The following is a 24,973-nucleotide window of genomic DNA, read 5'->3' on the forward strand; positions in this document are numbered from 1 at the left end:
CAGATAGGCACACAGAGATAGACACATGAACACAATCAGATAGACACACAGAGATAGACACATGAACATAATCAGATAGACACAGAGATAGACACATAGACACAATCAGATAGGCACACAGAGATAGACACATGAACACAATCAGATAGACACACAGAGATAGACACATGAACATAATCAGATAGACACAGAGATAGACACATGGACACAATCAGATAGGCACACAGAGATAGACACATGAACACAATCAGATAGACACACAGAGATAGACGCATGGACACAATCAAATAGACACACAGAGATAGACACATGGACACAATCAAATAGACACATAGAGATAGACACATGTACACAATCAGATAGACACACAGAGATAGACATATGAACACAATCAGATAGACACACAGATAGACACATGGAGACAATCAGATAGACACACATAGATAGACACATGGACACAATCAGATAGACACACATAGGCACATGGACACAATCAGATAGACACCCACAGATAGACACATGGACACAATCAGATAGACACACAGAGATAGACACATGGACACAATCAGATAGACACACACAGATAGACACATGGACACAATCAGATAGACACACAGAGATAGACACATGAACACAATCAGATAGACACACAGAGATAGACACATAGACACAATCAGATAGACACACAGAGATAGACACATGGACACAATCAGATAGGCACACAGATAGAGACACATGGACACAATCAGATAGGCACACAGATAGAGACACATGGACACAATCAGATAGGCACACAGAGATAGACACATGAACACAATCATATAGACACACAGAGATAGACACTTAGACAATCAGATAGACACACAGAGATAGACACATGGACACAATCAGATAGGCACACAGATAGAGACACATGGACACAATCAGATAGGCACACAGAGATAGACACATGAACACAATCAGATACACACACAGAGATAGACACATGAACATAATCAGATAGACACAGAGATAGACACATGGACATGATCAGATAGACGCACAGAGATAGGACACCGAGAAACAGACACATAAAAAGATACAGAGAGAGACGCAGAAAAGGAGAGAGATGCAGACACACAGAGGGAGATATGTAGAGAGACATGGACACACACAGACGCAGAGTGAGAGACGCAGAGAGATAGACAGAGGGAGACAGAGGATGAGGCACATACAAAGTGAGACAGAGAGACAGAGCCACACACAGACACAGAGTGAGAGACACAGAGAGAGAGAGGCAGAGAGACACAGACACAGAGTGAGAGACACCGAGAGAGACAGAGACAGAGAGACACAGAGTGAGAGATACAGAGAGAGACAGAGAGACAGAGAGACACAGACAGAGTGAGAGATACAGAGAGAGACACAGAGAGAGAGACAGACACACAGATACAGAGAGAGAGACCGAGAGAGACAGAGAGACACAGACAGAGTGAGAGACACAGAGAGAGACAGAGAGAGACAGAGAAACAAAGACACAGAGTGAGAGACACAGAGAGAGACAGAGAGAAGGGGAGCCTCTGAGGGAGACACAGAGAGACACAGACACACAGACAGACACACAAGACACGGTGACCCTCTGAGGGAGACACAGACACACACAGACAGAGACACACAGAGATACGGTGAACCTCTGAGGGAGACACAGAGAGACACAAACACACACAGACAGAGAGAAACACACAGAGATACGGTGAACCTCTGAGGGAGACACAGAGAGACACAGACACACACAGACAGAGAGACACACAGAGACACGGTGAGCCTCTGAGGGAGACACAGACACAGACAGACAGAGAGAGACACACAGAGATACGGTGAAACTCTGAGGGAGACACAGAGAGACACAGACACACACAGACAGAGAGAGACACACAGAGACACGGTGATCCTCTGAGGGAGACACAGAGAGACACAGACACACACAGACAGAGAGACACACAGAGACACGGTGAGCCTCTGAGGGAGACACAGAGAGACACAGACACACACAGACAGAGAGAGACACACAGAGACACGGTGAGCCTCTGAGGGAGACACAGACACAGACAGAGAGAGACACACAGAGATACGGTGAAACTCTGAGGGAGACACAGAGAGACACAGACACACACAGACAGAGAGAGACACACAGAGACACGGTGATCCTCTGAGGGAGACACAGAGAGACACAGACACACACAGACAGAGAGAGCCACACAGAGACACGGTGATCCTCTGAGGGAGACACAGAGAGACACAGACACACACAGACAGAGAGAGCCACACAGAGACACGGTGAGCCTCTGAGGGAGACACAGAGAGACACAGACGCAAACAGACAGAGAGAGACACACAGAGATACGGTGAACCTCTGAGGGAGACACAGACACACACAGACAGAGACAGAGACACACAGAGACACGGTGATCCTCTGAGGGAGACACAGAGAGACACAGACACACACAGACAGAGAGAGACACACAGAGACACGGTGAGCCTCTGAGGGAGACACAGAGAGACACAGACACAAACAGACAGACAGAGACACACAGAGATACGGTGAACCTCTGAGGGAGACTCCCCAGAGACGACATTCACACCGAGACTCTGAGTGTGAAAACTGCTTCTGTCATCCCGTCTATAACATCCCAGATGTGTGGACAAAGAATACCGCCAGCTGGGTTAAATGAAGGACAGAGCTAGGTTATATATATATGAAGAGGACAGGGTTGGGTTAAAGCTGGGATGAATACAGGACAGGGCTGGGATGAATACAGGACAGGGCTGGGATGAATACATGACAGGGCTGGGATGAATACAGGACAGGGCTGGGATGAATACAGGACAGGGCTGGGATGAATACAGGACAGGGCTGGGATGAATACAGGACAGGGCTGGGATGAATACAGGACAGGGCTGGGATGAATACAGGACAGGGCTGGGATGAATACAGGACAGGGCTGGGATGAATGCAGGACAGGGCTGGGATGAATGCAGGACAGGGCTGGGATGAATACAGGACAGGGCTGGGATGAATACAGGACAGGGCTGGGATGAATACAGGACAGGGCTGGGATGAATACAGGACAGGGCTGGGATGAATACAGGACAGGGCTGGGATGAATACAGGACAGGGCTGGGATGAATGCAGGACAGGGCTGGGATGAATGCAGGACAGGGCTGGGATGAATACAGGACAGGGCTGGGATGAATACAGGACAGGGCTGGGATGAATACAGGATAGGGCTGGGATGAATACAGGACAGGGCTGGGATGAATACAGGCGACATTATAATCGAAGGTCCTCACAAGGACGGCCTAACGCGCCCTAACGCGGTTTAAACAAAGGGGACGCGGCTCTGTGGATAGCCGGGGTCCACCCCGCGACAGATGCGTTATCAGGCGAAGCCGAATACACAACGTGCACCCTGTTAAGGAGAAAGCATGCCACGATGCGTGTGTACACGTGTGTCGAACTTCTTTCGCACCGTACGTGGCCAACTGTGCTAGTCGGAGGCGCGGGGGAAGGAGAACGACTATGTGTAAGTATATACACATAGCGTCCAGTTGCACAGTAGGTCGTGAGAATTGACATTTTGGTGTACGTCGTCATCATCGTCGTCACAGACGTTGTCGTCACCATCATCATCGTCGTCATCGTCATCATCGTCGTCAATACCGTCGTCATTGTCGTCATCGTCACTGTCGTCGTCATCGTTGCCGTCGTCGTCACAGTCGTCGCAAAGTCATCGTCGTCACCGTCGTCATCGTCGTCGTCACAGACGTCATCGTCACCGTCGTCACCGTCGTCACCGTCGTCACCGTCGTCACCGTCGTCATCATTGTCGTCGTCACAGACGTCACCGTCGTCACAGACGTTATTGTCATCATCGTCATCGTCGTCACCGTCGTCGTCACAGACATCATCGTCGTCACCGTCGGTCTCGTGACGACACTTGGCCATGAATGCGTTCCCAACGCGACCAATCACAAACCCATCACAAACCCATCACAAACCCATCACCAACCCATCATCAACCATCATCAAACCCATCACAAACCCATCACAAACCCATCATCAACCATCATCAACCCATCACAAACCCATCACAAACCCATCATCAACCATCATCAACCCATCACAAACCCATCACCAAGCCATCACAAACCATCACAAACCCATCACAAAGCCATCACAAAGCCATCACAAAGCCATCACAAACCCATCACAAACCCATCACAAACCCATCACAAACCATCACAAACCCATCATCAACCATCACAAACCCATCACAAACCCATCATCAACCATCATCAACCCATCACAAACCCATCACAAACCCATCACAAACCCATCATCAACCATCACAAACCCATCACAAAAACATCACAAACCCATCATCAACCATCACAACCCATCACAACCCATCACCAACCCATCACCAACCCATCACAAACCCATCACAAACCCATCATCAACCATCACAACCCATCACCAACCCATCACCAACCCATCACCAAGCCATCACCAACCGTCACAAACCCATCACAAACCCATCATCAACCACCATAACCCATCACAAACCCATCACAACCCATCACAAACCCATCACAAACCCATCACAAACCCATCACAAACCCATCACAAACCCATAATCAACCATCACCAACCCATCACCAACCCATCACAAGCCCATCACAAACCCATCACAACCCATCAACAACCCATCACCAAGCCATCACCAACCATCACAACCCATCACAAACCCATCACAAACCCATCACCAACCCATCACCAACCCATCACCAAGCCATCATCAACCATCACAATCCATCAAACCCATCACAAACCCATCACAAACCCATCATCAACCCATCACAAACCCATCACCAACCCATCACCAACCCATCACAAACCCATCATCAACCGTCACAAACCCATCATCAACCCATCACCAATCCATCACCAACCCATCACCGACCCATCACCAAGCCATCACAAACCCATCACAACCCATCACCACCCATCACAACCCATCACAACCCATCACAAACCCATCACAAACCCATCACAACCCATCACAACCCATCAAAAACCCATCACAAACCCATCATCAACCCATCACCAACCATCACAAACCCATCACAAACCCATCACAAACCCATGACAAACCCATCACCAACCCATCACCAAGCCATCATCAACCATCACAAACCCATCACAAACCCATCACAAACCCATCATCAACCCATCACAAACCCATCACAAACCCATCATCAACCCATCACAAACCCATCCCAAACCCATCACCAACCCATCACAAACCCATCATCAACCCATCACCAAGCCATCATCAACCATCACAAACCCATCACAAACCCATCACAAACCCATCATCAACCCATCACAAACCCATCACAAACCCATCATCAACCCATCACAAACCCATCGCAAACCCATCACAAACCCAGCACAAACCCATCACCAACCCATCACCAACCCATCACCAACCCATCACAAACCCATCACAAACCCATCACAAACCCATCACAAACCCATCACCAACCCATCACAAACCCATCACAAACCAATCATTTACCATCACAAACCCATCATCAACCATCACAAACCCATCACCAACCCATCATCAACCCATCACAAACCATCACAAACCATCACAAACCATCACCAACCCATCACAAACCATCACAAACCATCACAAACCCATCACAAACCCATTATCAACCCATCACAAACCATCACAAACCCATCACAAACCCATCACAAACCCATCACCAACCCATCACAAACCCATCACAACCCATCACAACCCATCACAACCCATCACAACCCATCACAAACCCATCACAAACCCATCACAACCCATCACAACCCATCAAAAACCCATCACAAACCCATCATCAACCCATCACCAACCATCACAAACCCATCACAAACCCATGACAAACCCATCACCAACCCATCACCAAGCCATCATAAACCATCACAAACCCATCACAAACCCATCATCAACCCATCACAAACCCATCACCAACCCATCACAAATCCATCATCAACCCATCACAAACCCATCACCAACCCATCACAAACCCATCATCAACCCATCACAAACCCATCACAAACCCAGCACAAACCCATCACCAACCCATCACCAACCCATCACAAACCCATCATCAACCCATCACAAACCCATCACAAACCCATCACCAACCCATCACAAACCCATCATCAACCCATCACAAACCCATCACAAAACCCATCACAAACCCAGCACAAACCCATCACCAACCCATCACAAACCCATCACAAACCCATGACAAACCCATCACCAACCCATCACCAACCCATCACCAAGCCATCATCAACCATCACAAACCCATCACAAACCCATCACCAACCCATCACCAACCCATCACAAACCCATCACAAACCCATCACAAACCCATCACCAACCCATCACTAACCCATCATCAACCCATCACAAACCCATCACCAACCCATCACAAACCCATCATCAACCCATCACAAACCCATCACAAAACCCATCACACACCCAGCACAAACCCATCACCAACCAATCACAAACCCATCACAAACCCATCACAAACCCATGACAAACCCATCACCAACCCATCACCAAGCCATCATCAAACATCACAAACCCATCACAAACCCATCACAAACCCATCATCAACCCATCACAAACCCATCACAAACCCATCATCAACCCATCACAAACCCATCACCAACCCATCACAAACCCATCATCAACCCATCACAAACCCATCACAAACCCATCACAAACCCATCACAAACCCAGAACAAACCCATCACCAACCTATCACCAACCCATCACCAACCCATCACCAACCCATCACAAACCCATCACAAACCCATCACAAACCCATCACAAACCCATCACAAACCCATCACAAACCCATCATCAACCCATCACAAACCCATCACAAATCCATCACCAACCCATCACAAACCCATCATCAACCCATCACAAACCCATCACAAACCCATCACCAAGCCATCACAAACCCATCACAACCCATCATCAACCATCACAAAACCCATCACAAACCCATCACCAACCATCATAAACCCATCACAAACCCATCACAAACCCATCACAAACCCATCACAAACCAATCATCTACCATCACAAACCCATCATCAACCATCACAACCCATCACAAACCCATCACAAACCATCACAAACCCATCACCAACCCATCATCAACCCATCACAAACCATCACAAACCATCACAAACCATCACAAACCCATCACAAACCCATTATCAACCCATCACAAACCATCACAAACCCATCACAAACCCATCACCAACCCATCACAAACCCATCACAAACCCATCACAAACCCATCACAAACCCATTACAAACCCATCACAAACCCATCACAAACCCATCACAAACCCATCACAAACCCATCACAAACCTATCACCAACCCATCACCAACCCATCACAAACTCATCACAAACTCATCACAAACCCATTACAAACCCATCACAACCCATCACAAACCCATCACAACCCATCACAACCCATCACAACCCATCACAAACCCATCACAAACCCATCACAACCCATCACAACCCATCAAAAACCCATCACAAACCCATCATCAACCCATCACCAACCATCACAAACCCATCACAAACCCATGACAAACCCATCACCAACCCATCACCAAGCCATCATCAACCATCACAAACCCATCACAAACCCATCACAAACCCATCATCAACCCATCACAAACCCATCACCAACCCATCACAAACCCATCATCAACCCATCACAAACCCATCACAAACCCATCACCAACCCATCACAAACCCATCATCAACCCATCACAAACCCATCACAAACCCAGCACAAACCCATCACCAACCCATCACAAACTCATCACAAACCCATCACCATCCCATCACAAACCCATCACAAACCCATCACCAACCCATCACAAACCCATCATCAACCCATCACAAACCCATCACAAACCCATCACCAACTCATCACAAACCCATCATCAACCCATCACAAACCCATCACAAACCCATCACAAACCCATCACAAACCCATGACAAACCCATCACCAACCCATCACCAAGCCATCATCAACCCATCACAAACCCATCACAAACCATCACAAACCCATCACCAACCCATCACAAACCATCACAAACCATCACAAACCATCACAAACCCATCACAAACCCATCATAAACCCATCACAAACCCATCACCAACCCATCACAAACCCATCACAAACCCATCACAACCATCACAAACCCATCACAAACCCATCACAAACCATCACAAACCCATCACAACCCATCACAAACCCATCGCAAACCCATCACAACCCATCACCACCCATCAAAAACCCATCACAAACCCATCATCAACCCATCACCAACCATCACAAACCCATGACAAACCCATCACCAACCCATCACCAAGCCATCATCAACCATCACAAACCCATCACAAACCCATCATCAACCCATCACAAACCCATCACCAACCCATCACAAACCCATCATCAACCCATCACAAACCCATCACAAACCCATCACAAACCCATCACAAACCCATCACAAACGCATCACAAACCAATCATCTACCATCACAAACCCATCATCAACCATCACAACCGATCACAAACCCATCACAAACCATCACCAACCCATCATCAACCCATCACAAACCATCACAAACCATCACAAACCATCACAAACCCATTACCAACCCATCACAAACCATCACAAACCATCACAAACCCATCACAAACCCATTATCAACCCATCACAAACCATCACAAACCCATCACAAACCCATCACCAACCCATCACAAACCCATCACAAACCATCACAAACCCATCACAAACCCATCACAAACCATCACAAACCCATCACAAACCCATCACAAACCCATCACCAACCCATCACCAACTCATCAGAAACTCATCACAAACCCATCACAAACCCATCACAAACCCATCACAAACCCATCACAAACCCATCACCAACCCATCATCAACCATCACAAACCCATCACAAACCCATCACGAACCCATCACAAACCCATCTCAAACCATCACAAACCATCACAAATCCATCATCAACCATCACAAACCCATCACAAACCCATCACAAACCCATCACAAATCCATCACAAACCCATCATCAACCCATCACAAACCCATCACAAACCCATCACCAACCCATCACAAACCATCACAAACCCATCACAACATCACAAACCCATCACAAACCCATCACAAACCCATCACCAACCCATCACAAACCATGACAAACCATTAGAAACCCATCACCAACCCATCACAAACCATCATCAACCATCACAAACCCATCACAAACCCATCACAAACCCATCACCAACCCATCACAAACCCATCACAAACCCAGCACAAACCCATCACCAACCCATCACCAACCCATCACAAACCCATCACAAACCCATTACAAACCCATCACCAACCCATCATCAACCCATCACAAACCATCACAAACCCATCACAAACCATCACAAACCATCACGAACCATCACAAACCCATCACAAATCCATTATCAACCCATCACAAACCATCACAAACCCATCACAAACCCATCACAAACCCATCACCAACCCATCACCAAGCCATCATCAACCATCAGTAGGCGGCACAGGTGGTGTATCGGTAGATGCACCACCTGTGCCGCCTACTGTGCCAACTCGCTCTATTTTAGCCGCCCGGCGCTCCGCTCGTTGTTGTGAGCGTCGCTCCTCCGCCCTCCGTTGTTGTTGGAGGGCGACTGCCTCCAACTGCACTGCAGCGTCCTTCACGAGCCTCCTCCATAGAGCCCGATCTTGACACCGCTGGTACCAGTCATCGACAATTCCACTCAGCTCCACATCCTCCTGTACCACATCACTCCATCTCTTCTCCAGGCCGTGCCGTGCCCGTTTAGCCCCTTCTACCCAGCCAAACAGAAGCTGCTCAGCCACGCGGTGGCTGGGCATGTGGGCGACGTGACCCGGCCAACGCAGCCTCGCCTGCCGGATCTTTCAAACATTTGTGAGCTCCTCGCACAATCCAGCTTGGCTAAACCCAGGCAGGCCAGCCCGAATGTTTCTAACCGGCGGAGATGTTCCATCAGAAGGGGTCCACGTTTTTACAAGCTTCAGAGAAGGGAGGGCACGACCGTGGCCGAGAAGACCCGAAGCTTCGGGTGGAGTGACAGACCAGGTAGCTTCGTAGCAGCAGGAGCAGCAGCAGCAGCAGCAGGAGCAGCAGGAGCAGCAGGAGGAGCAGCAGCAGCAGGAGGAGCAGCAGCAGCAGGAGGAGCAGCAGCAGCAGCAGGAGCAGCAGCAGCAGGAGCAGCAGCAGCAGCAGGAGCAGCAGCAGCAGGAGCAGCAGCAACAGCAGGAGCAGCTGCAGCAGCAGCAGCAGCAGGAGCAGCAGCAGCAGGAGCAGCAGCAGGAGCAGCAGGAGCAGCAGCAGCAGGAGCAGCAGGAGCAGCAGCAGCAGGAGCAGCAGCAGCAGGAGCAGCAGGAGCAGCAGCAGCAGCAGGAGCAGCAGGAGCAGCAGCAGCAGCAGGAGCAGCAGCAGCAGCAGGAGGAGCAGCAGCAGGAGGAGCAGCAGGAGGAACAGCAGCAGCAGGAGCAGCAGCAGCAGCAGGAGCAGCAGCAGGAGCAGCAGCAGGAGCAGCAGCAGCAGGAGCAGCAGGAGCAGCAGCAGCAGGAGCAGCAGCAGCAGCAGCAGGAGCGTTACGCGGCCCGATGGAAATAAAATGCCGCCCAAGAGATACGTAGAGACTCAAAGACATATGGAGACACAGAGACTCATAGAGATACATGAAGATTCACAGAGAGACCCATAGAGATACATAGAGACGCATAGAGACTCATAGAGACACAGAGAGACTCATAGAGACACAGAGACTCATAGAGATACATAGAGACACAGAGACTCATAGAGACACAGACTCATAGAGACACACAGAGATACGTAGAGACTCATAGAGACACGTAGAGACGCATAGATACACAGACACATAGAGACTCATAGAGACACATAGAGATACATACAGACTCATAGAGACTCATAGAGACATAAAGACACGTAGAGACGCATAGAGACACAGGCACATAGAGACTCATAGAGACACATAGAGATACATACAGACTCATAGAGACTCATAGAGACACATAGAGATACATACAGACTCATAGAGACACAGGCACATAGAGACTCATAGAGACTCATAGAGACACATAGAGATACATACAGACTCATAGAGACACAGGCACATAGAGACTCATAGAGACTCATAGAGACACATAGAGATACATAGAGATACATACAGACTCATAGAGATACAGGGACATGGAGAAAGAGACACTCGTCATGAGCTCCTTTAGGAGGAGGAACAGAATGGAATCAGCATCAGCAGCTGCGATGTCCAGGCTCTATCCACTGCTGGCCGGAGGGCCGTCTCTCACAGAGGCTGCGACGAGGCGCTCCCACTTCAGCAGCAAAGACAAAGACCCCCCGTGTAGCCTGTAACAGACTGTAGGGGCAAGTGCTGTTCGCGATCACCTACGAAGGCTGGCACGGCACACGAGGGGGTGGGTGGCCAACACTGCACTCGGCCGCCTTTGTCTCCCCAGTGGCGATGTTAACACACACCACACACACACAAAGACAATGATCCCCTCATAATCTTAGCGGAGTGTTGGGGCAAGCGAGCACAATACCCAAACACAAATGAACGCAAGACACACACACACCACACACACAGTATACACACCACACACACAGTATACACACACTACACACACCACACACACAGTATACACACACTACACACACTATACACAGTATACACACCACACACACAGTATATACACCACACACACGGTATACACACCACACACACACACCATACACACAGTATACACAACCACACACACAGTATATACACCACACACACGGTATACACACCACACACACACCACACACACACACCATACACACAGTATACACAACCACACACACAGTATACACACCACACACAAGGTATACACACCACACACACAGTATACACACAGTATACACACCACACACACAGTATACACACCACACACACGGTATACACACCACACACACAGTATATACACCACACACACAGTATATACACCACACACAGTATACACACACTACACACACTATACACACAGTATACACACCACACACACAGTATATACACCACACACACGGTATACACACCACACACACGGTATACACACCACACACACCATACACACAGTATACACAACCACACACACAGTATACACACACTACACACACTATACACACAGTATACACACCACACACACAGTATATACACCACACAGTATACACACACTACACACACTATACACACAGTATACACACCACACACACAGTATATACACCACACACACAGTATACACACCACACACACAGTATACACACACACTACACACACCACACACACACACTACACACATCACACACACAGTATACACACACTACACACACTATACACACAGTATACACACACAGTATACACACCACACACACGGTATACACACACCGCACACACAGTATACACACCACACACACAGTATACACACCACACACACAGTATACACATCACACACACAGTATACACACACTACACACACAGTATATACACCACACACACAGTATACACACCACACACACAGTATACACACCACACACACCACGCACACACCCCACACACCACGCACACACCCCACACACACAGTATACACAGCACACACACAGTATACACACCCTACACACAGTATACACACCACACAGTATACACACCACACACACACCACAAACACACGATACAAACCACACACACACACACACCACAAACACAGTATACACACAGCACACACGACACGCACAATGCACACTATAAACACACCGCACGCACCCCACACACACCCCATACACGTACACACAAAGAACACAAAGACCCAGCCCACAACCGCCCTCCACACTCACCACTCTCACCACACTCACCACTCTCACCACACTCACCACTCTCACCACACTCACCACACTCACCACACTCACCACTCTCACCACACTGACCACTCTCACCACACTCACCACTCTCACCACTCTCACCACACTCACCACTCTCACCACACTCACCACACTCACCACTCTCACCACATTGACCACTCTCACCACACTCACCACACGCACCACACTCACCACACTCACCACACTCACCACTCTCACCACTCTCACCACACTCACCACTCTCACCACACTCACCACACTCACCACTCTCACCACACTCACCACACTCACCACACTCACCACTCTCACCACACTGACCACTCTCACCACACTCACCACTCTCACCACTCTCACCACACTCACCACTCTCACCACACTCACCACACTCACCACTCTCACCACATTGACCACTCTCACCACACTCACCACACGCACCACACTCACCACACTCACCACACTCACCACTCTCACCACACTCACCACACGCACCACACTCACCACACTCACCACACTCACCACTCTCACCACTCTCACCACACTCACCACTCTCACCACACTCACCACACTCACCACTCTCACCACACGCACCACACGCACCACTCTCACCACTCTCACCACACTCAGCACACTCACCACTCTCACCACACTCACCACTCTCACCACACTCACCACACTGACCACTCTCACCACACTCACCACTCTCACCACACTCACCACTCTCACCACACTCAGCACACTCACCACACGCACCACACTCACCACTCTCACCACACTCACCACACTCACCACTCTCACCGCTCTGCGCGTGCTGCCGCTTCTCTGTGCGCTCAGACAAATCTGGAGCCTCCTCCTCCTCCTCATTTCCCTCCCCGCCTCCTCCTCCCCTCCACCCTGCTGCCTCCGCCCTCCCCTCTCCTCCGTTCTCCTCCAATTCCCTCCTCACCCTACCCCTCCCTCCTCCTCCTCATCCTCCTCCTCATGCTCCTCCTCATCCTCCTCCTCCCTCCTCATCTCCCTCCTCACCCTACCCCTCCCTCCTCCTCCTCATCCTCTTCCTCATCCTCCTCATCCTCCTCCTCACCCTACCCCTCCCTCCTCATCTCCCTCCTCACCCTACCCCTCCCTCCTCCTCCTCATCCTCTTCCTCATCCTCCTCATCCTCCTCCTCACCCTACCCCTCCCTCCTCATCTCCCTCCTCACCCTAACCCTCCCTCCTCCTCCTCACCCTTCCCCTCCCTCCTCCTCCTCCTCCTCTTCCTCCTCCTCACCCTACCCCTCCCTCCTCCTCACCCTACCCCTCCCTCCTCCTCCTCATCCTCCTCACCCTACCCCTCCCTCCTCCTCCTCACCCTACCCCTCCCTCCTCCTCCTCACCCTACCCCTCACCCTACCCCTCCCTCCTCCTCATCTCCCTCCTCATCCTCCTCACCTACCCCTCCCTCATCTCCCTCCTCATCCTAACCCTCCCTCCTCCTCATCCTCCTCACCCTACCCCTCCCTCATCTCCCTCCTCATCCTACCCCTCCCTCCTCCTCACCCTACCCCTCCCTCCTCACCCTACCCCTCATCCTACCCCTCCCTCCTCCAATTCCCTCCTCATCCCCCCTCCCTCCTCATCCCCCTCCTCCTCATTCCCCTTGGCCCTCCCTCCCTCCTCTTCCTAACCCCCCGCCCCTCCTCATCCATCTCCCACCCCCCCTGCCTGAATGAATGGGCGAGTGATTGAACAATGAATGGATGGTGGGTGAATTCATGGATACATTAACGAACGAGCAAATGAATTAATGGGCAAATGAATGAGTGCGCGAGGGAATGAAATGCTGAGGGACATACAGGAGCGAGTGCGTTCATGTGCGAGAGAATACACTAATGAATGAATGAGTGAATGAAAGACGATTTATTGTCTGAGAGATGTGACACAGCTGAATGAATGACCCAGTGACAAGCCGAATGAACTCATGGGTAAATGAATGGGCGAGTGAATGAATAAGCGAGGGAATGAATAGCGAATTAATCTATAAAAAATGCGACAACTGAATGAATAAAAACATGAATAGCCGATTGAAGTGAGTGGGTGAGTGAGAAAATGAATGGGTGAGTGAGTGAATTAATGGGTGAGTGAGTGGGTGAGTGAGTGAGCGAGTGGGTGAGTGAATGAATGGGTGAGTGAACGATTGGTGAGTGGGGTGAGTGAATGGTTGGGCGAGTGAGCGGATGAATGGGTGAATGAATGGGTGAGTGAATGATTGGCGGGTGAGCGAGCGAGTGGGTGAATGAATGGGTGAGGTGAGTGAACGATTGGTGAGTGGAGTGAGTGGTTGGGCGAGTGAGCGGATGAATGGGTGAATGAATGGGTGAGTGAGTGAGTGGTTGGGCGAGTGAGCGGATGAATGAATGGGTGAGTGAATTATTTGGTGGGTGAGCGCGCGAGTGGGTGGGTGAGTGAGTGAATGAATGAGTGTAGGCGGAAGGAAGTGGAGAGAGAGAGAGGGGGGGTATAAGTGCTGCTGCAATCGATTATAAGGGGGGCGGCCCGGGGGAAGTCTCCAGCCAACACCGTTGTTAGGAAGCGTGCACACAAAGACGAAGGTCCCCCCGCCCCCCGTATAGCCTGCGCAGGCTCTAGGGGCAAGTGCTGCGAGCACCTCTGAAGGCCGCGAAAAACGGCACAGCGGTGGCCGTGGGTGGCCCAGCGCCACCACGCCCGACCGCCTTTGTCTCCCCGCGCCGCGATGTCTTACACACACACACACACACGCATCGCCGCACCCGGTACTAAATCTAAGGCTAAGTCGACCTAGGAGAGAACCACAGGGACCCGGTTCAGATAATCGCCACTGGCGTTGGCCGTGATCGGGAATCGAACCCGCGTCGATGCCGGAATCGTAGGGCAGCGCGCGCATCACAAAGACAAAGATCCCCCGTGTAGCCTCAACAGACTGTTGGGGGCAAGTGCTGTTAGCCAGCGGCAGCACCTACCAAGGACTAGGCGGCACACTAAGGGGAGTGGCTACACCCACGCCGGGCCGCCTTTGTCTCCCCGCGCGGCGATGTCTTACGCACAGCCGTCGCACCGCGTACTCGGTTTTAAGGCTGAGTCGACCTAGGCGTAAGCCCGGCCAGGACCGGTCTCAATATTCGCCGCTCTTTGAGTGGTCGTGAGCGGGAATCGTAGGGACCAGTTCATACATTTGTGTTCACCAACCTGACGGTGGGGGGTAGGGGGCGAATCCACGTGGACTGTACCATTAACCACCCAGGGGTAGGGGTGGTAATTGGTGAACGTGTGAGCCTAATTAGCATCCCCAGGTTACGCGCGCGCTAATTAACCACCCAATTGCCTACCGAACGCTGTCGTGACACGCGGGTTTGGCTAATTAATTACAATTTACTCTCAAGGGGACACTTCCCGTGCCGCGTTTTTACCGATAAGGGACGCAACCGTGAATTGTCTCACTATCCGGTGCGTGGAGTGTGTCGTGCGTGTTGTGCATTAGCACCGGTGCCTTCACACCTCAGACCCAAAAACAACACACTCATTCACTCGCCCACTCAACCACTAATTCATTCACTCACTCACCCACTCGTCCATTCACTCACTCATCCACTAATTCATTTACCCACACAGCCCCTCACTCATTCACTCGCCCACTCAAACACTACTTTATTCACTCACTCACCAACTCATCCATTCACTCACTCACCCACTCGTTCATTTACCCACTCAACCACTCACTCACTCGCTCACCCATTCACTCATTCACCCACTCACTCACCCACACAGCCACTCACTCACTCACCCACTCAGATACTCACCCACCCACCCAGCCACTCACTCACCCGCTCACTCACTCACCCACTCACTCACCGACACACCAACTCACCCACCAACTCACCCACTCACTCACCAACTCACCCACCCACTCACTCACCCACTCACCACACTCCAGCTCACCCCACTCACCTCTCTCCTTCTTCCCGAGTCATCATCGTCTCTGCCAACACTAAACTGTCTCGTTGGCATAGAAACGTCATCCATTTCAACTTCGATTTATATTTAAATTAATACAAAAAGACAATCAGATCATGCGTCTCCCTACGTGACACGTGCATAATGCATCATTCCTCATTATTTTAGTTTCACATGGTACAGAATGATACGTTAATTTTAACAATATTGCCATGCGCGTCTATTCTTACCCCCATTATTATATTTTACAGAAAGGCGCTCACGTTTATTCTGTACAGCCAAGGTCGTCCGAAGTTGCGTTGGACTGGGGCGAATCTCACTGTGCCAGCACCACCCCCCCCCCCCCACGACAAATCGTGGGGCCCTGGGCGGTCGCCCCGATCCGCTGTCTATCCTGGCGACCTTGCCGCTGAATTCGCGGTGGGAGGGGGGGGGGGGGCGTGAGTGGTGCTGATCGTTGCTGGCCGCTTCGGCGTTATTTGTCCGAAGATTTTATCATCATCATCATTTCACAAGCTATACAAATGCAATGTAAACTAGTACATATTTTTTTATTTATTTATTTTACCAGGTAAGGTCCCACTGAGCTACTTAGCTCTTTTTCAGAAGCGACCTGGCCATCACAAATGATAGCTCATCACCATCACCGCGTGGGCACTTATAGCAGCAGGCAAGTACTCTAAACGCGTGACGTTCATTCTAAATGTGGAGGGGGAAAAAACCCCCAGAGGACCCGGAGACAAATCCACGCGACCACGGAGAGAGAGAGAGAGACACGCGAACTCCAAATATACAGCAGCAGCGCGTCAAGGTCGGGATCGAACCCACGACTGCCTGCATACCAGGCGAGGTAGTTAACATCTCCACGGAGAGAGAGAGAGAAACGAGCAAACTCCAAATATACAGCAGCAGCAGCAGCAGGCGTCAGGGTCAGGATCGAACCCACGACCTCCTGTACACCAGGCGAGGTAGTTAACATCTCCTAGCCACCGTGGTGGCGCCGCTGGAGACGAAAATATGCTTCGGATGATTCTAAAATTAAACTCGTAACGTTTCCCATCAGCTTTGTCATCAAATGAAACAAATCAATATCAACAGATATTGTCGTGTGTGGGGGGGGGGGAGCGGTGGCGCAGCGGTTAGCGCGCTGCGCTACTCGCGAACCCGGTGACCTGAGTTCGATTGCCGGCTCGCGTTCGATAGCAGTGGCGCAAAATATCTGAATCGCTCCCGTGCCTCCCCTAGGTCGACTCAGCCTCAAATGACTACCTGGTGCGTAGCTGCTCGCTTACAGCACTTGCCCCGACGGTCTGTTAAAGGTTATATGGGGGATATTTGTCTTTGTATGGCTTTGTGTCTGTGTGTGTATTTGTGTCTGTGTGTGTATTTGTGTCTGTGTGTGTCTGTGTGTATTTGTGTCTGTGTGTCTGTGTGTGTATTTGTGTGTATGTGTGTATTTGTGTCTGTGTGTATATTTGTGTCTGTGTGTGTATTTGTGTCCCGTGTGTATTTGTGTGTCTGTGTGTGTATTTGTGTCTGTGTGTGTATTTGTGTCTGTGTGTATTTGTGTCTGTGTGTATTTGTGTCTGTGTGTGTATATTTGTGTGTCTGTGTGTATTTGTGTGTATTTGTGTCTGTGTGTGTATTTGTGTCTGTGTGTATTTGTGTCTGTGTGTATTTGTGTCTGTGTGTGTGTATTTGTGTGTCTGTGTGTGTCTGTGTGTGTATTTGTGTCTGTGTGTGTCTCGTAGCGGTTAGTAGCGCTACGCTGCGCTACGAACCTGGCGATCCGGGTTCGATTCCCGCTCACAGCCACCAACATCGGTGACGATTGTCTGAACCGGTCCTGGGCCTCCCCTAGGTCAACTCAGCATCAAATGAGTCCCTGGTGCGGTGTGTAGTAAACATCGCCCCTGGGGAGACAAAGGCGGCCGGGCGTGGTGCTGATCACCCACCCCCTGGTGTGCCGTGCCGGCCTTCATAGGTGCTGCTCGCTAACAGCACTTGCCCCAACAGTCTGTTAAGGCTACACGGGGGATTTGTGGTTCTTTCGGTAAAGTCACGTCGATAAAATAATAAAAAAGTTAACAAAAATAGTACTGTTGCCTGGTTCTTAATCGGAGTGAGTGTACTGGCAGTCTATAATGTAGACTGTAGCCTGGTTCTTTACCTCGGTGAGTGTACTGGCAGTCTATAATGTAGACTGTAGCCTGGTTCTTAACCTTGGTGAGTGTACTGGCAGTCTATAATGTAGACTGTAGCCTGGTTCTTTACCTCGGTGAGTGTACTGGCAGTCTATAATGTAGACTGTAGCCTGGTTCTTTACCTCGGTGAGTGTACTGGCAGTCTATAATGTAGACTGTAGCCTGGTTCTTAACCTTAGTGAGTGTACTGGCAGTCTATAATGTAGACTGTAGCCTGGTTCTTTACCTCGGTGAGTGTACTGGCAGTCTATAATGTAGACTGTAGCCTGGTTCTTTACCTCGGTGAGTGTACTGGCAGTCTATAATGTAGACTGTAGCCTGGTTCTTAACCTTGGTGAGTGTACTGGCAGTCTATAATGTAGACTGTAGCCTGGTTCTTTACCTCGGTGAGTGTACTGGCAGTCTATAATGTAGACTGTAGCCTGGTTCTTAACCTTGGTGAGTGTACTGGCAGTCTATAATGTAGACTGTAGCCTGGTTCTTAACCTTAGTGAGTGTACTGGCAGTCTATAATGTAGGCTGTAGCCTGGTTATTAAGTTTGGTGAGTGTACTGGCAGTCTATAATGTAGACTGTAGCCTGGTTCTTTACCTCGGTGGGTGTACTGGCAGTCTATAATGTAGACTGTAGCCTGGTTATAAAGCTGTGTGAGTGTACTGACAGTCTATAATGTAGACTGTAGCTTGGTTCTTAATCGGAGTGAGTGTACTAGCAGTCTATAATGTAGACTGTAGCCTGGTTATTAAGTTTGGTGAGTGTACTGGCAGTCTATGGCGTCGGTGCAACCCGTTCAGGGTTGCGTCTAGGCTGGGCTAGACGACAAGGGACTGCATGAGGGCGAACCTGTTGAAGTTGGAAGCTGTGTGAGAGCTCCTGAAACTACCTCGTCTCCCACTTGTGCTACACTACACAAAGGAATATTTGTCTGTGATGTGCCTTTGTGTCTGCGTGTGTACGTGTCTCTCTGTCTTCGCAGCGGTTGGTAGCGGTGGTGTAGCGCTACAAACTCGGCTCACGGCCACCAACACCAGGCGACGATTATCTGAGGCGGTTCCTGGGGCCTACCTGAGGTCGACTCAGCCTGCCAAGTGAGTGCCTGGAAGCGCCGTGCCCCGGCTCGGCAGGAGAAGTCCGTAGAGCAAACACGCGGGCGCTCCACCTTTCCCATCTGCACGGGATCGAGCGTTTCCCCCTCGCGCGCGCGCGCGTGGGAGGGGGGTGGGGGGGGGTCCCTCCGCTTTCCTCCCGCGCGTAAAACGCCTGCTCTAGATGCCCACGTGATGATAGGCCGCCGTACGTTGCGCTGTCGTACGTGATGGCCAGGCCGCTTCTGTAAGATAAGTGAACACCTCAGTAGGTTTTGTCTAATATAGGATGGAGGAGGTTTAGGGTTGCATTGTGTAAGTGTTTGGGTGATTTCTTTACCTTGTATCCTTTGCACTCCCGCCGTCTTGTTGTGTTGATTGCTGTGGTCACGTTCTTACCCCGTGGCCCCCTTGACTGGACATCCGTGAAAAAAAAGAGCTTCATAGCTCATCGGATTTTCTCCCGGCGGTGTCAATAAAAGAGTTTGGTTGCTCCCCACGCTCGTGCATGACGGGCGAGAGAGTCGATTTGGCTTCGACATCTTTTCTTTTCGTCTTCAATTTGTTTTCAAGAGGTCAGGCGTTCGGATTATTTCCAGCTCCTCTGTAAGTAAATAAATAAATATACCCCCACCACCACCTATTTACTTTTTGCCCTCTTGGCCTGGATTTTGAAAATAATTTTCCCTCCCCGAAGCGAAAATAGCCTCGGGCTGGCACGTGGGGGAGAGAGAGGGTTTGCGTGTTGGAGAATGGTGTTATTTAGGGCACATTGTGTGTGACTGTGTGTGTCTGTGTGTGGCTGTGTGTGTGTGGCTGTGTGTGTGTGTGACTGTGTGTGTGTCTGTGTGGCTGTGTGTGGCTGTGTGTGTGTGTGGCTGTGTGTGTTGCTGTGTGTGTTGCTGTGTGTGGGGCTGTGTGTGTGGCTGTGTGTCTGTGTGTGGCTGTGTGTGTGTGTGTGGCTCCTGGCCACTGCAGTGATGTGGTACAGGAGGACGTGGAGCTGAGTTGACTTGCCGATGACTGTTACCAGCGGTGTCAAGATCGGTCTCTGTGGAGGAGGCTCGTGAAGGACGCTGCTACTGGGCAGTTGGAGGCAGTCGCCCTCCAACAACAACGGAGGGCGGAGGAGCGACGCTCACAACAACGAGCGGAGCGCCGGGGGACTAAAGCACAGCAGGTTGGCAGAGTAGGGGGCACAGGTGGTGCATCAGCCAGTCATCTCAATCAGTCGACCCGTGGCACCTGGGTCTGCCCCGGGACCTCCTGCCAGCGGGCGTTCGACACTTCACGTGGCCTCAAGGTGCACATGGCCTGGCACAAGCGTCGTGGTGACGCCACCGCCACTTAGTGGCGAATGGCGGTGTTGTGTGTGGCTGTGTGGCTGTGTGTGTGTGGCTGTGTGTGTGTGGCTGTGTGGTTGTGTGTGTGTGGCTGTGTGGCTGTGTGTGTGTGGCTGTGTGTGTGGCTGTGTGGCTGTGTGTGTGTGGCTGTGTGGCTGTGTGTGTGTGGCTGTGTGGCTGTGTGTGTGTGGCTGTGTGTGTGTGGCTGTGTGTGTGTGGCTGTGTGGCTGTGTGTGTGTGTCTGTGTGTGTGAGGCTGTGTGTGGCTGTGCGGTGCAGGGAGCGGTGGTGCAGCGGTTAGCGCTACCCTGCGCTACGAACCCGGTGAAGATTTTCTGAACCGGTCCTGGGCCTCCCCCTAGGTCGACTCAGCCTCAAATGAGTACCTGGTGCGGTGTGTGAACATCGCCACTGGGGAGACAAAGGCGGCCGGGCGTGGTGTTGGCCACCCACCCCCTCGTGTGCCGTTTCGGCCTTGCTGCTGTATATTCGGAGTCTGCGGTGTCTCTCTCTCTCATCATCGTTATCATCACGGTGGCTATGAGATGTTAACTACCTCGCCTGGTGTGCAGGAGGTTCGTGGGTTCGATCCCGACCCTGACGCCTGCTGCTGCTGCTGTATATTCGGAGTCTGCGGTGTCTCTCTGTCTCATCATCGTTATTATCACGGTGGCTATGAGATGTTAACTACCTCGCCTGGTGTGCAGGAGGTTCGTGGGTTCGATCCCGACCCTGACGCCAGCTGCTGCTGCTGTATATTCGGAGTCTGCGGTGTCTCTCTCTCTCTCTTTCTCCGCGTGGATTTTTCCCCCGGGGTCCCCCGGGTTTCCCCCGTCCGCATTTCGGCTCAACAAGATCGCACGTGTCAGAGTATTTGGATTACCACGCAGTGTCCGCGTGACAATCCCACTTCGTGGGGCTATCATTTGTGGTGGCCTGGTCGCTTTTGAAGAAGTAAAAAAGAGCTACGCAGCTAAGTGGGGCCCTGTCCTACATAGTCTTTGGTCCTCTCCGGTAAAGTCACGTAGGAATATTTAAAATACGATAAAATCACGACGTTTCGTGCGCAAAACAAGCGTCCTTCATCAGGTGGGAAAGCGTGGTCTATTTTATACCTACAGTGACTTTACCGAATGGACCAAAGGGTATGGATTCGTGCAGTCACGAAAGCTTCAAATCAAGATTGGGCCCTTACCTGTTCAAATTAAAAACACTTTTAATCATCACCACCACCACCACCATCGTCATTACGGTACATGATGCGGATAGCCCCGTAGGTTGTCCACGTCTCCTCCGCCACGTGCGTGCCCACCAATCTCTGATCATGTCAAGCCATTGTCTCCGTGAGGAGGTGTTCTCTCTTTCTCTCTCTCTCTTTGCGGTTCGTTCCATTTTTCCGAACGTTACTTTAACATTCTCCGTTGCTGCTGCTGCTGCAGTTGTTGTTGTTATTGTCCAGCCTACATGTGTTGTCCAAACAGTGCCACTTTCCTTCCCATCACTGCCTGCCGCATCATCAGTTCGACGTGCACACGTTTGATCGTTCTTACTGAATATACAAGGCGCTTCAAAAAATAGAAGTTAACACTCATAGGGGACCATCGTTTTTTTTAATGGAGAAAGAACGGACAATCACGCACCCTAACGTGACAACAAATGTCATGTTAATAGCTTCAACAAGTCCAAGAGCCTCCCACTCGTTCGCCATCGTTGTCAACGCGTGGCCTGGGATCTTCTCCAGGTGATCTCCAGAGCCTGGAGGAGGCAGGCAGCACGCTTCTTGTGATTGTTGCAAATTCTCAGAAGGTGTTAAAACATTTTATTTGAATCAGCATCAGCAGCAGCAGCTGCCCGTTACGTTTTCATCGTCCTCGTTGAAAGTGGGCAGGAGGTCCACACGTGTTGAGTGAGGACACAACGCCATCTGGCGACGCATCTCATTGCTGAACATCACTCGCAAGAGGCGACTCCCCAGGACCCCCCCACCACCCACGCCTCTCAGTGCCGGATGAAGCTCGTGCGTGGCCTGTAGCAAATGTTGTTATAAAGGGGCCCTAAATAACAAAAAAGACGTAAATATTTAAACACATTTTTTTTTAACTTGCACAGTGAAGTAATTGTATTTTTTCATTTGTTATACAGCCCAGATGATACGACAAATCGCTCACTTTAAACACCCAGGCGTTCATAAAAGTTGAAGGCGGTATAGTACTATAGTAATAGAGCAAGTGCAGAATCACTGAACCGGAATTGATAGCTTGAAAGCATTTAGCGCGGGGCCCTTGAAAGTGCGGGGCCCGTAGCTACTACATATGGTAGCTACTACACGTGTAGTAGCTACTACATGTGTAGTAGCTACTACATGTGTAGTAGCTACTTGTGCTACGAGGATAATCCGGCACTGCCCCTTCTGTGTAGAATATAAAATGTTCAGAGAACCTCGTCACAGTCTTCGTAATTCTGTTTCTTTACCCCGCAGAAAATGCTATGGCGAGCCTCAAGACTCCTTGTCGGGAGGGTCCTGCCGTGTTTTCAGCGGGAGAACATACAGACTCCACTCACTCATTATGTAGAACAGGGAGAGATCATACACTCACTCACTCTCTCTGTGAACAGGGAGAGGTCATACAGACTCCACTCACTCATTCTGTAGAACAGGGCGAGATCATCGACTCACTCACTCTGTAGAACAGGGAGAGATCGTAGACTCACTCACTCACTCTGTGAACAGGGAGAGATCATAGACTCACTCACTCTCTCTGTGAACAGAGGGAGAACATACAGACTCCACTCATTCTGTAGAACAGGGCGAGCTGATCGACTCACTCACTCATTCTGTAGAACAGGGCGAGGTCATAGACTCACTCACTCTCTCTGTGAACAGGGAGAGATCATAGACTCACTCACCCTCTCTGTAGAACAGAGGGAGATCATACAGACTCCACTAACTCACTCTGTAGAACAGGGCGAGATCATCGACTTACTCACTCACTCTGTAGAACAGGGCGAGTTCATAGACTCACTCACTCATTCTGTAGAACAGGGCGAGATCATAGACTCACTCACTCACTCTGTAGAACAGGGCGAGATCATAGACTCACTCACTCTCTCTGTGAACAGGGAGAGATCATACAGACTCCACTCACTCATTCTGTAGAACAGGGCGAGTTCATCGACTCACTCA

At 50.5% G+C, this 24,973-nt stretch overlaps 1 protein-coding gene across 7 annotated transcripts in view; it reads right to left on the reverse strand.

Moving 5' to 3' along the window:
- Positions 1 to 20,522, reverse strand: part of RAP1GAP (RAP1 GTPase activating protein) — a 254,893-nt gene extending 234,371 nt beyond the window's left edge. For 4 of the 7 annotated variants that reach the window (XM_076072917.1, XM_076072915.1, XM_076072916.1 and 1 more), the window contains exon 1: positions 20,428 to 20,522. The gene's annotated coding sequence lies outside the window, so the exon portion shown is untranslated. Of the gene's footprint in view, positions 1 to 13,974; positions 14,055 to 20,427 lie in introns of those variants that run through there. The other 3 variants (XM_076072918.1, XM_076072920.1, XM_076072921.1) reach the window with 3 other exon arrangements.
- Positions 20,523 to 24,973: the final 4,451 nt, after the last annotated feature.

This window comes from Petromyzon marinus, chromosome 39 (assembly GCF_048934315.1).
Source record: "Petromyzon marinus isolate PM22_M1 ecotype Great Lakes invasive population chromosome 39, UKy_Petmar_22M1.pri1.0, whole genome shotgun sequence".
NCBI classification, from domain to species: domain Eukaryota; kingdom Metazoa; phylum Chordata; class Hyperoartia; order Petromyzontiformes; family Petromyzontidae; genus Petromyzon; species Petromyzon marinus.